Source organism: Pseudophryne corroboree, chromosome 1, assembly GCF_028390025.1.
Source record: "Pseudophryne corroboree isolate aPseCor3 chromosome 1, aPseCor3.hap2, whole genome shotgun sequence".
In the NCBI taxonomy this organism is placed as follows: domain Eukaryota; kingdom Metazoa; phylum Chordata; class Amphibia; order Anura; family Myobatrachidae; genus Pseudophryne; species Pseudophryne corroboree.
The window spans coordinates 512,996,247-513,009,934 of NC_086444.1; the positions used below are offsets into that span (position 1 = coordinate 512,996,247).

General features: G+C 43.2%; 1 protein-coding gene across 2 annotated transcripts in view; it reads right to left on the reverse strand.

The window, feature by feature from the left end:
• TJP2 (tight junction protein 2) overlaps positions 1 to 13,688 on the reverse strand; it is a 215,271-nt gene that overhangs the window by 144,613 nt on the left and 56,970 nt on the right. The window lies entirely within an intron of this gene.

Below are 13,688 nucleotides of genomic sequence, written 5' to 3' on the forward strand. Positions count from 1 at the left end.
AGCTGAAAATGTTTGCTGCGCTGCGATTAAGTAAAAAAATGGCACTTCTGCGCATGCGTATGTGGCGTAGTGTGCACGAGCGACGTACTTTTACAATGGCCAATGTAGTTTTACACAAGGTCTAGCAAAGCTTTTCAGTCGCAATGGCTGCCGCAGAGTGATTGACATAAAGTGGGCATTTCTGGGTGTCAACTGACCGTTTTAAGGGAGTGTTTGGAAAAATGCAGGCGTGCCAAGAAAAACGCAGGCGTGGCTGGCCGAACGCAGGGCGTGTTTGTGACGTCAAATCCGGAACTGAATGGTCTGAAGAGATCGCAAGCGCTAAGTAGGTCTGGAGCTACTCTAAAACTGCACAATTTTTTTTTGTAGCTGCTCTGCGATCCTCTCGTTCGCACTTCTGATAAGCTAAAATACACTCCCAGAGGGTGGCAGCTAAGCATTTGCACGGCTGCTAAAAACAGCGAGCAATCAACTCGGAATGACCCCCTAAGTTCAGAAGAAATGTCTCAAACAGGCATATTTTTGCTTATATCCAGGTCTGCATGGGACGCATTTATGTGAAGACGCCATCACTGAACTTTGCATATGTGAGTGTTTCCCGTTACAACCACTTTCACCTAATGGTAAGTTAACATGATAAATATTGAGGAATTTTGCAATACATGTACTTAGAATATTATACATTTCATTTTCCTTAAAACAGATAGCCAATCAGGAATACTGTTGTAAGAAGGTAACATAATTTGGATTTTTTTTTTATTGATGTAACAGCTTGAGGAAAGTTTAGGGTGCCTGGAGTAAGATATGGAATTCTTTCCATAGATTATAACTGATAACCTTAAGGTCACACCAATGTCTGAGTTATATGCACATATACCATAAATGGTGTTATGTAGAATTAACAAAATCCCCCTTGGGAAATTGATCATTATTAATAAATAATTATTGAAAGGCAGTAAAGTGATGAGTTGGATAAGTACATTCATAAATTCCTGTAAAACGTCTCCAAAAATAATGTAACCATTACAAGAAATAAGTAAAGGTTCTTAAAAAGCTGTAGTTTGCCAATTTTGACATACAGTACAGACTCTATGTGTCCTCATACACTGTTGCTCAAGTTGCAGCAAATAGCCCCTCTCTGCGCCAGATCATCGAAAACTTGGCCATGCCATCTCACTTAAAATCGGGATCTTATTTACATAAATAAAGCAACTGGGAGTGACAACACTACATTGCTGGATGGTACTGTGTGACATGTGTATATCTGTGTGCAAGTGAGTCTGAATCTGTGTAAGAAGTGCTACGATGCAGCGACGGCAGCTTTACTCAAGCCAAGATGTGAATAAGATGTAAAATTGAAAGAAAAATACAGTACGCTACTCTACCAGCGTCTCAGTCCCGCCGGGTATCTCATGCCAGTATAGCATATTGAGCTCAGGTGTTTGAGGACACATCTGTGTGAACCTTTGGTGGCCAGTAGGAGAACTGGCTCACCTAACTGATGTAGTGGTTAGAAATAAAGAGCAGTGGACTCATAGATGTGCTAGCTAGATGTGCTAAGAGGTGGAAATGTATGCTATTCTGAAGGTTAGGATTAGTAATAATAAGGGCTCCTGTTACAAGCCGCTAGTGGCGTGTTTGTATTACTACACTCCAGCAGCAATATTCCTGCATGTATCCCTGTGTTCAGCCTCAGCTGCTGCATAATTAGTAGTTTGCCTCTGTGTGTCTAGCTGTCCAGTTGCACGTCCTCTCTGGATTCCTGGGGTTGATTGGAGCATCCACATGTAAATTCCCTTCCTGGTCACTCCCAATCTGCTGGTGATTGTCCCTGCTACATGTGAGAACCGGTCAGCCCTGTGAACTCCTGAGATTCAAATACCCTGTCTAGATCGCTTCCCTGGTTGAATCCAGCTTGCCTAGAATTCAGGTTTTGTGTGGAACTTCCACACAGACTCTTGCCTTTTGCACTTATTTTATTATTGTTACCACCTCGTGCATTGTTGCATTTATATACGGTTTCATTGCGTAAATCACCCTGTGCATTGTTGCATTTACATACAGTTTGTGTTAATTATTATTCCAACCTGTGCATTGTTGCACTCACATTAATTCGGTTAAAATCTCTGTCTAGCATTGAACAGTGTTATCAAGGTTGTGTTCAGTGAACATCTTACCATACTGCATTTACTCTTGCCCAGCCTCCAATAGTCACCTTGTCCTTACATAAGACGTGGGGGCATCTGAGTACGGGGTGGATCTAATTCACCCTGGAAAGGTGGCTGCGAAAGGTGAAGCCTAGCATCGCAGGAGGCTAAAAGACTGCTGGGCAAGGGTAATTACGGAGCGTAACCAAGAACCACCTGGTAACCCTGAGAACATTGTAGTCCACGTAACAGCTCCATGTACTAATACACCGCTTACCGCAGAGAAAAAAGCAACTCCTGCTTCACCTGTTATAGGTTGATAAAGCTGATTATCTTTACAGGAATGAAAGCTATACCTTAAACACACCTTAAACCTTTAGCCGCTGTGGCCACTATACTTAATTCACACTACGCACCTTTTAAGCTATCAGCGTAAAAGGGTTCCGTAGTGTACGGACTTTGCGTACACACGCCGCGCTGACGGTACAAAGTACTCGCAGCACATACACACCCAGAGATACACTTAAAACCTTCTACAGCAATGCAATGCAATAATAATAATAATACACTTTAAACCTTAGCAGGGCAATGAGCACACGACAGCAATTGTGATTAACCGCTGGGTTCCGACACCACAGTGGATTATTTCTGAAAGGGGGTTTACAATACAAATTATACACTACAAATGCAAGACAATATATATAACAGAATAATGGCTACAGTCAATGTACATACGTGAGAATATTCGCGTGCGCTTCATGGTCCAGTCCTCCGTAATCAAATAGATAACGTTGTGAGTCTTTGTCTGGCCGGCCTGCAGCAGGCTTTATTTATACAAGTTTTCCCAAAGCAATACAATGGATACTGTAATCCCTTTGTCCATTGGACACAGGGATGCACTTTTACAGTACAGGAGAGGTCATAGGTTGATTTGAAAAGGTAGGCAATGTCTTTCTCAACTGCTCTTGTGGGTGGTCTCCTCTGGATTCCCGCCGCATACATAATATACAGTAAATACAGTTTATATCTATATTCTGCTTCTGTACATAACTATCCGCAGGAACATGCGATCTTCCGCAGACCAACACTGGAATGTTTCCCTTAAAATACCCTACAGCTGGAAACCAAATACCACCTTACAACCTTAGTCTGTCCCCTCTTATCCTGTAAAGGTGAATCCCTTTGTTCTGTAACCATTTAAACAGCTATAACTTTCTGATGTGGTGCAAGGAGACTATGTGTACTTTGTGCACTATTTGGATTAAATATGTAATGTGTTCTGATGGCCCTCCATGCGTACACAAACTCTGCCGTAAATACCCATACCACGCGCCGATGCGCAGGACCGCGGGAGTGACCATACGCAAAGAGCGTACATGTGCACGCACTGCAGAACAAGTGCACGCGCAGTGGGCATGTGTGTGCAGTTTATACATGCTGTGTGTTCTTCAATATTTTTCGACTTTGACAAGGTATGAAGCAGGATGTGGCTACTGTAGTTGTTACTAAGAAAAGCCCCGCCGAGGAGAGTGACTGCACTCTCTGTGTACTCAGCTCCTTCCTGAGTCCTGTCCTGTGCAGCTGCAACATACATATTTTTAATAAGCAAACTTAATTGACAACCAGCAAAAGTGACAGAGAGCTAATTTCCTACTTCTTCAGTGAGGGGAAGTGGTTTCCAGCAGCTAGAGGTGAGGAAGCTGCACTGGAGAAGACACCCAACGGTAAGTGACCTCTCTCCTAAGTAATAGCTGGGTCACTTAATGCTGATTTTTGCAAGTGTATTAAAAATAAAAAACTAAGAAATCACATGTACATAAGTATTCACAGCCTTTGCCATGAAGCTCAAAATTGAGCCCAGGTGCATCCTGTTTTCACTGATCATCCTTGAGATGTTCCTACAGCTTAATTGGAGTCCACCTGTGGTAAATTCAGTTGATTGGACATGATTTGGAAAGGCACACACATGTCTATATAAGGTCCCACACTTGACAGTGCATGTCTGAACCCAAACCAAGCATGAAGTCAAAGGAATTGTCTGTAGACCTCCGAGACAGGATTGTCTCGAGGCACAAATCTGGGGAAGGGTACAGAAAAATATCTGCTGCTTTGAAGGTCCCAGTGAGCACAGTGGCCTCTATCATCCATAAATGGAAGAAGTTCGGAACCACCAGGACTCTTCCTAGAGCTGGCCGGCCGTCTAAACTGAGCAATTAGGGGAGAAGGGCGCTAGTCAGGGAGGTGACCAAGAACCTGATGGTCACTCTGTCAGAGCTACAGCATTCCTCTGTGGAGTGAGGAGAACCTTCCAGAAGGACAACCATCTGCGGCAATCCACCAATCAGGCCTGTATGGTAGAGTGGCAAGACGGAAGCCACTCCTTAGTAAAAAGCACATGGCAGCGCGCCTGGAGTTGCCAAAATGCACCTGAAGGACTCTCATACCATAAGAAACAAAATTCTCTCATCTGATGAGACAAAGATTGAACTCTCTGGCGTGAATGCCAGGCACCATGTTTGGAGGAAACCAGGCACCGCTCATCACCAGGCCAATACCATCCCTACAGTGAAGCATGGTGGTGGCAGCATCATGCTGTGGGGATGTTTTCAGCGGCAGCAATGTACAGAGATATCCTGGATGAAAACCTGTTCAGAGTGCTCTTGACCTCAGACTGGGGTGCCGGTTCATCTTTCAGCAGGACAATAACCCTAAGCACACAGCCAAGATATCAAAGGAGTGGCTTCAGGACAACTCTGTGAATGTCCTTGAGTGGCCCAGCCAGAGCCCAGACTTGAATCCGATTGAACATCTCTGGAGAGATCTGAAAATGGCTGTGCACTGATGCTTCCCATCCAACCTGATGGAGCTTGAGAGGTGCTGCAAAGAGAAATGGGCGGAACTGGCTATAGATAGGTGTGCCAAGTTTGTGGCATCATATTAAAAAAAACTTGAGGCTGTAATTGCTGCCAAAGGTGCATCAACAAAGTATTGAGCAAAGGCTGTGAATACTTATGTACATGTGATTTCTTAGTTTTTTATTTTTAATAAATTAGCAAAAATCTCAAAAACACTTTTTGTCACGTTGTCATTATTGTGGTATTGTGTGTAGAATTTTGAGTGAAAAAATTAATTTATTCCAGTTTGGAATAAGGCTGTAACATAGCAAAATGTGTAAAAAGTGAAGCGCTGTGAATACTTTCTGGATGCACTGTAAATATTCAAATATAGGAAGAAACGGCAGATTTACTAAGCACTGGAGATTGATAAAGAGGAGAGATATAAACTACCAACCAATGAGCTCCTAACTATCATTTTTCAAACACAGTCTGTAACAAGGCAGTAGGAGCAGATAGCTGGTACTTTATCTCTCTCCACTTTATCACTATCCAAGGTTTGATACATCGACACTTAAGAGTTGTCACAACATTTCCCCTTGGGCAGCTAACATTGGGGCAGCTATGATCATTCACACTGACATGCAGGGGGACGCCCAGCACAGGGCTAGTCCGCCCCGCATGTTAGTGCCGCCCCCCACCCGCAGAAGTGCAAAGGCATCGCACAGCGGCGATGCCTTTGCCCTTCAAGAGTAGCTCCTGACCAGCGCAGCTTTAGCGTGCTGGCCAGGAGCTACTCGTCGCTCCCTGGCCCGCAGAGGCTTTGTGTGACATCAAGCAGCCGCCACGGCCTGCCCCACCAAACGGTCCGGCCACGCCTGCGTTGGCCGGGCCGCGCCGCCGTCCAGCCCCCTCCCGTCCAGCGACCTCCTCTGCCTCAGAGGCGATCGCTAGGCAACAATGGCTGGCATGCGCAGTTCCAACCCGATCGCTGCGTTGCGAGAAACTGCAGCGAGCAATCGGGTCGGAATGACCCAAATTGTTCAGAAGGAAGCCTATGGCAAGGTCTTGGTTTTGACAAATGTACTACATTTATGTTAATTTCTATCTCAACTAGTAACCAAAAGCATTTTTACCAGACTACACCTCCCCCTGATACACAGGGCCTTTACCATGGCTAATTACCTCCCCAGGGGCTATCCAGTTATCCCTGATGCCGGCACTTATCAGGGATTCAAATTTGTGATAAGCTTACATTTACCTCTCGATCGCGGATGCGAAAACACATAGGTCCGCAAGTTTTCCGCAGGTGGTTTTGCCTGAAATTGGAAGATTATTGGGGCGGAAAAAACGGGGGCTAATTGTATATCCTGTAAAAAAATGGTGAAAAAAAAACCTGCTGGCCTACACACACAGAAGCTGTAAACTATTCAAAATCAATTGCAAATTGAATGGTGCATTCACCAACACCTTGTTAAAAAGAGCTGGACGTTGTATCCCTATAGCACCACCTCTGATGAAGTTGACAACAACGAAACGCGTTGGTGTATGTTGGCTGTGTCCACAACATAAATGTAAGCCATAATCAGTACGAGCTTGTATCCTACTTTAGGGTAGTACAAAGAGTGCCATTTTCCATCAAGCAGTCAAAGTAATAACAGATCTTTAGCCAATGGTGCATGTAAACAGTCGATTGTAAATGTATTTTTAAAAACTGTTTTATTATTATTATTATTATTATTACCAGTTATTTATATAGCGCGCACATATTCCGCAGCACTTTACAGAGAATATTTGGCAATTCACATAAGTGCCTGCCCCAGTGGAGCTTACAATCTATATTCCCTATTACAGGTTCACACTAGTGTTAATTGTTGTTGGGAGCCAATTAACCTACCAGTATATTTTTGGATTGTGGGAGGAAACCGGAGTACCCGGAGGAAACCCACGCAAGAACATGGAGAATATACAAACTCTGCACAGTTTGGCCATGGTGGGAATTGAACCCATGACCTCAGTGCTGTGAGCCAGTAATGCTAAACATTACACCATCCGTAGTGCCCTTTTATGAAAAATATGTCTCAATACATCTGTAAGATTTTATTATATACAAACCTGTGTCACTGTCAAGTACATATTTGATATAAAGTTATATTAACACATCTAGGTGACATTAGTACCATTTACAAAAGTTTAACATATGTGGTTACATGTAGGATAGTCACCCCCTTGTGCCTATCAAAGCACCCTCTTGAATAGGTTTATTTGGGATATTGTATAGGATAAAACAGTAATTGGTGGGTTTATTTCAAGAGGTGCTGTTAATAATATCACCTAAATAACATATTAAGATTGTATAACACATTAACAGAACATGCGGAAAAGGAATTATTCTTGATTTGAGAATATATATAGTGGCAAAAGGGGCAGTGTGCTACAAAGCAGCCAGGGATGTTTAGTTGGCAAGCCTAGGGAAGTTATACATTTGAAAGGTAAAATGTGTTTTAAATGACTATTGAAATGCTGTTGCTGCAGCAGGTTGGCATCATGTCTGGCCAAACAAGAACACCTGTAAAAGCCTCTCTTTTAAAGACAAGGAGGGAGTGTGGTTTGCCTTTCAATCTGGGAAATGGGGGGGGGTTGTCTGGGGTATTTAAGGCCACTGCCGGCCATTCGTCAGTATGAGCGATGCCAGATAGTGGCTGGTGACTAGGTGACTGTCAGTGAGTGGCAGGGCTGTGAGCATTCTACTTTGTGAAAAGTCTTGCAGTCATCCAAAATAAATAAACAGTGGTGAAGGAGTCCAGAATCAGCAAATCAGTTTGCTTAAGGAAAGAGGGGTTTCAGATTGGGTGATTAAAATATAGAGGATCTCCCATTTCACTTTTGTGAACAGAAGGAATACAGGCACCAGATGTACCACTTCATCACAGAGCAGGGTTGCCGACAATCCGGCTGCCCCCTATGGGAGAGGGCAACCACCTCGGTGAAGCAGGGGGCAGGGTGGGCATGATGCACCATAGTGGGTGGGGCATGACTCAGGATAGGAGCACGTACAGGGGGTGTGGTGCTTGTGGTTGCATCATTGTGGCCATGCCCCTGCAATACAATGCCAATATTACAGGCCTCGTATAGCATGGCATGGGCTACAATGACTCAGTATAGGAAGAATCACATCATTAGGCCCGCTCGAACTTCCCACTTGTGGTTTGTAAGTAGGCAGATGAAGAGGGCTGTGTGGCAGGGAAGGAGGGGGGGGGGGGGGGGAAGCGCACCGCTGCAGAGACGTGCCCACCTTTCTGGGGGACCGAGAGTGGCACCCAAATTTCAGAAGTCTCCCAGCTGTTTAGGCAAGTATGTCACAGGGGAGTTGGCTGTGGTGGAATTAGGGTAATTTAATGTTTTCATTTGGAAACTATGTATAATTTTGGACACAATGAAAGCAAATGAAGCAAGCATATCCTGCTTCGGATACTGGGTATATGCTGGGCAGAAATTACCTACAATATATCTATAGTGTCTTAGGATAGAGCCAGGAAATAAATGTAAAAGGGCTATGGCAGGGAAAACAAACACCCGTAGACTGGTCACCCTCAAGATGAGATACTCTACTTTTAACCAGAGGGGCCGAATTATTGGGCAGCACCAGTACATATGCCAGATGTCTCCTGCCTGGCCATGCTTATGTCAATACAATCAAGACTGTGAAGGAGTCACATACAAATGATGATATAGTTTCATGTACCGTTCAATATGGGTAACACACTTAGGGCCTAATTCAGACCTGATCGCAACAGCAAAATTTTTCTCTAATGGGCAAAACCATGTGCACTGCAGGTAAGGCAGATGTAACAGGTGCAGAGAGAGTTAGATTTGGGTGGGGTGTGTTCAAATTGAAATCTAAATTGCAGTGTAGAAATGAAGCAGCCAATATTTACCCTGCACAGAAACAAAATAACCCACCCAAATCTAACTCTCTCTGCACATGTTATTTCTGCCCCACCTGCAGTGCACAAGGTTTTACCCATAAGAGAAAGGTTTTGCTTTTGCGATCAGGTCTGAATTATGCCCTTAGACATTTTGAAGCCTGAAATAAACAATTGAACCCAATAGAAACATAGAATTTGATGGCAGATAAGAACCACTTGGCCCACCTAGTCTGCCTCTTTTCCTTATCCTTTAGGTAATCTCAACCCCTTTTGATCCTTAGTTCTTTGTAAGAATATTCATATGCCTATCCCAGTTAGCCAGGTCCAAACAAATATCCAAGTCCCGTTCCCTTTTCATTTGTACACGTATCTTATTAGGCTGACATTTAGTTATTATGAGGAAAAATATCAATACTATATACCATCTCTGTGGGACACTGGGCATAAAAGGGATGGAACAGCCCAAAGGGCAGCAGATAAATAGGGAAATGTTTGAATCCAATACCTAATCTGAAGAAACTTTTAAAACAAAGTATGTTTTTTGAAAATAAATATCAATGTCAGGAGGAGGTGAAAGACATATTTCTGCAAGGCCCTCATCTTATGTTGCAAACTACAAACTGCAGTATGTGTTTACAAATTGTACCAAGAAAAATGTGCAACCCTATTTATCTACGGAATCCATCAGGATTCTGACCGTCGGGATCCCACTATCGGTCTCCTGACTGTCGGGATCCCAATTGCCTGTATTTTGACCACAACCCAGGAATGCAATGAAGAGTACGGAGGTAGAGATATTTATAGTATGGCATAGAATACCAATTATATATTGTGCACAGTTTTTAGTAGTGAATTATTATTCTGTTGCTACACCATCCTTTTAAAAAATGTGTTTGAACAATTATATGTAAAAATGCCAGGGTGGGACTGTATAACATGCAGGTCTGTCTTAGACAGTACTTTGTATGAATTGTTAAGATGTGTACCTGTCCAGCAGTATAAAATTATGCTGAAATATTAGTAACTGTGTATTTTTATTTATTACAGTAATTTCAAAGAAATATAATGGTCATACTTGTGCACATTATATTCCAAAATAAAGGTTCATGAAGTTAAAGAGCTTCACATTTTCCATTAATGATATACTGCACAGGATCTCAAACTCGGTCCTCAGGACCCCACACAGTTCATGTTTTGCAGGTTACCTGTACATTTTTAAAATGTGACAGTTGGTGATACACAGTGCACCTGCCAGGGGACCTGGAAAACGTGAACCGTGTGGGGTCCTGAGGACCAAGTTTGAGAACCACTGATATACTGTATATTACTTGTAGATTTATACAATTTTATTCCTAATAGGTACATCTTTATTTCTTATTGTATTTCCCTTTTGAAAGATTAACATTATAGTTCCAGTAATAATCCACATATACATTCCGGATTTCTTGGTTGGTTGATTGATATATATTATGCCAACATACTTCCTGAAACAATTTTGAGATAGTGAAACTGCGGCTTTAAATGATAACAGACAAACTCACCAAGTGATTTAAACATTTTTTTTAAAGTACAGACAATAACCCATCTCTGCCCCATTTTTAAACAACAGATGACAATATTTACACCTGGTGTATGCAAGATTTGCTATTTACACAATGATACAAATGCATGTAGATAAATAGGGATAGTAATAGTGAACTAATGTTTTCAAATGCCTAAAATCTGAAAGAATAATACAGAAATGGATGGAGCACAATGGAGCAGTTCTGACAAGATCATCTTACCCTGAATACTTCCAGAGATTTGCATGTCTTCCTTCTGGTAGTAGCTCTCTCTTATTCAGTGGGGTGATGCCGATGGCAGCTTCTAGAATAGTGAAATATTTTTTGTACCTCATGCTGACTGTGCCACTCCAACTGTGCATCAAGCTATGATCCTGTGAAACTTCTCTTACAGCTGTTATGTGCTCCTCTCATTTAATTAAAGAGCGCATAATGAGTTAAACCAAATCTTCTCGTAATGCTGCCTTTCAAAACACATAGTGGAAATACAAAAAGCCCTAAAATGAGTGTGGTGTCTGTAACGTCACTCTTATATAATTCCAGTGATCTTGCAATAAAGCCGTAATGAAAATTCTGTGCAGTTACAATCATGTTTGTAAGCCTTGCCATACAGACTAGAACTCGATTCACTAATCCCTAGATAAATCTTTGAGGTCAGCAATCTACCAAGTGCTATGTGTCTCTGGCAATAGAGAGCAAATTGCACATTGCACATTTTAGTGACATACAGGATTTTTATCTGAAAATGTACCACCAATATACAGTATATTTACTGTACGTCAAGTAATTATTATTGCAAGAACACCAAAGACAAAATATCAGCTATGCACAATCATACATGTAACATGCTTCTCACAAAGCAATTACATTTTGCTATGTTCTATCATATAAAAATAGTGCTTTTTTTATTTGCTTTGTGTTTTTTTTGTTTATTTTTTTAGTTACTATAACGTGTTACAAAAATTGAGAATGGAGCTTGAGCAATTATTTATTAATTCATAATTTTAACTGGAAGTTGGGCAAATCGTAACACTTTAGCTGTTTGCTTGCCCTGATAAACTGCTACAGTGCTATGCAGTAAGATGTATCTATAGGGGGGGTACACAAGTAGCGATTTGTAGTTATTTGCTTAGAAACTAAGCACACATCGCTCCGTGTATAGGGTGCAGACGACAGCGATGCGCAGTCAAGCGCATCGCTATCGCTGGCTTTAGATTTGGCATGTGAGCGTCCCCCCCCCCCCTCCTCCCTCGCTCAGCAAACATTGCGCTGTGTGCTGAGCTCGGGGAAAGATGTGTGCGGAGCGTTCTGTGATAGATTGCTCAGCACACATCTCCCCGTGTGTACCACCCTTATGGCACACATATTTTTTGGGGGAGGGGGGGGCAGGGAGTGCAGTTGTCCCTATGGCCAAAGACTTACATTACCATTACCTAAATGGATGTATAATCAATTACAGGTTGAGTATCCCATATCAAAATATTCCGAAATACAGAATATTCCGAAATACAGAATTTTTTAAGGGATACTGAAAAAGTGAAACATTTGTTTTCTGATGGCTCAATGTACACACACTTTGTTTAATACACAAAGTTATTAAACATATTGTATTATATGACCTTCAGGTTGTGTGTATAAGGTGTATATGAAACATAAATGAATTGTGTGTATGTACACAGGCCCAGCGCTACCCACTCAGCAAGGTCTGCAAAGCAGGGAGGCGCTGGGCTAGAGAGGCGCTCTCCCTGCTCTGCGACCTTGCTGATATGCAGTGTTGGTGCCGGCTGCCACAGTGTGCGCCTGTCACACTGACAAGCAGCAGCGCCGGCAACATGAGCTCTTCACACACTTGTGTCAGAAATCTCCCACCCTCTGCTTGATCCTCCCCGCTGCCCTTGTTAAGACTGGCAGCAGTGTCGCCCCTCCTCCCTTCCCTCTCCTCCCCTCTGTGACTGAAGACACAGCAGCCATCAGCACCACTCACCCCTCCCATCCTATAAGCGGTGGATTCAAGTATGAACACAGAGCATCAATGAACATACAGGAAGTCACATGCTGTACACCTGACTGTGCACTAACTGGAGGAGCCAGCAGCCACGGGAAGAGGAGCAGCACTAGCAGCCAGCCACAGCCACAGTGCCACACAGAGGAGGTAGTTCTGTTGCAGGGCAAAGGGGGAGGAGAGAAACTTTCATATTAATGTGTGCTGGGGGGTGTCAAATTAATGTGTGTTGGGGAGGGGGGTGTCATATTTATGTGTGCTGGGGAGGGGGGGATGGTCATAATACTGTGTGGTGGGGGGAGGATCATATTAATGTGTGCTGGGGAGGGTCATAATAATGTGTGGTGGGGAGGGGGGTGCATATTAATGTGTGTTGGGGAGGGGGGTGTCATAATTTAACACAAAACTTTGTAGATTTACACAAGGTCGAGCAACGTTTTTTCATCGCTCGTGTGATCGTAGTGTGATTGACAGGAAGTGGGTGTTTCTGTGCGGAGTGTGCTAAAAAATGCAGGCATGCCAGGTGTGAAAACGCAGGAGTGGCTAGAGAAACGGGGGAGTGGCTGGCCGAACGCAGGGCGTGTTTGTGACGTCAAACCAGGAACTAAACGGACCGAGGTGATCGCAGTCTAGGAGTAGGTCTGGAGCTACTCAGAAACTGCATGAATTTTTTTAGTAGCAGTTCTGCTAATCTTTCGTTCGCTATTCTGCCATGCTAAGATACACTCCCAGAGGGCGGTGGCCTAGCGTTTGCAATGCTGCTAAAAGCAGCTAGCGGGCGAACAACTCGGAATGAGGGCCAATATGAGGAAATGACAACATATTTGAAAGGGTGATTACATGTTTTTTCTATGCATTTTAATAAGTGAAAACGTGTGGTAAGAGATTATTGCACAATTTTCTAGTTCTCCTTTTTTTCTATATATTAAAGTGTGCTGTCACCTGTCTCTTGTCATCCACTAACTCTCCTGTCACCCACTGACTATAACAGGGCCGTAACTAGGGGGGGCTAGGGGGGCATACGCCCTGGGCGCCGGATTTGTATGGGCGCGAGATTCCAATTCAGCACCCTCAGACAGCTGCAGTAAGTCCCCACTGTCTGAAATCTCTGCTTTCTCCTTTGCCGGCATCAGAGATTTACGGATCCATTATGCTGTCTGCTGCAGTCTAGATCAATCGACTGCAGAGCAGCGTATAGTGAGCGTGCCAGATCC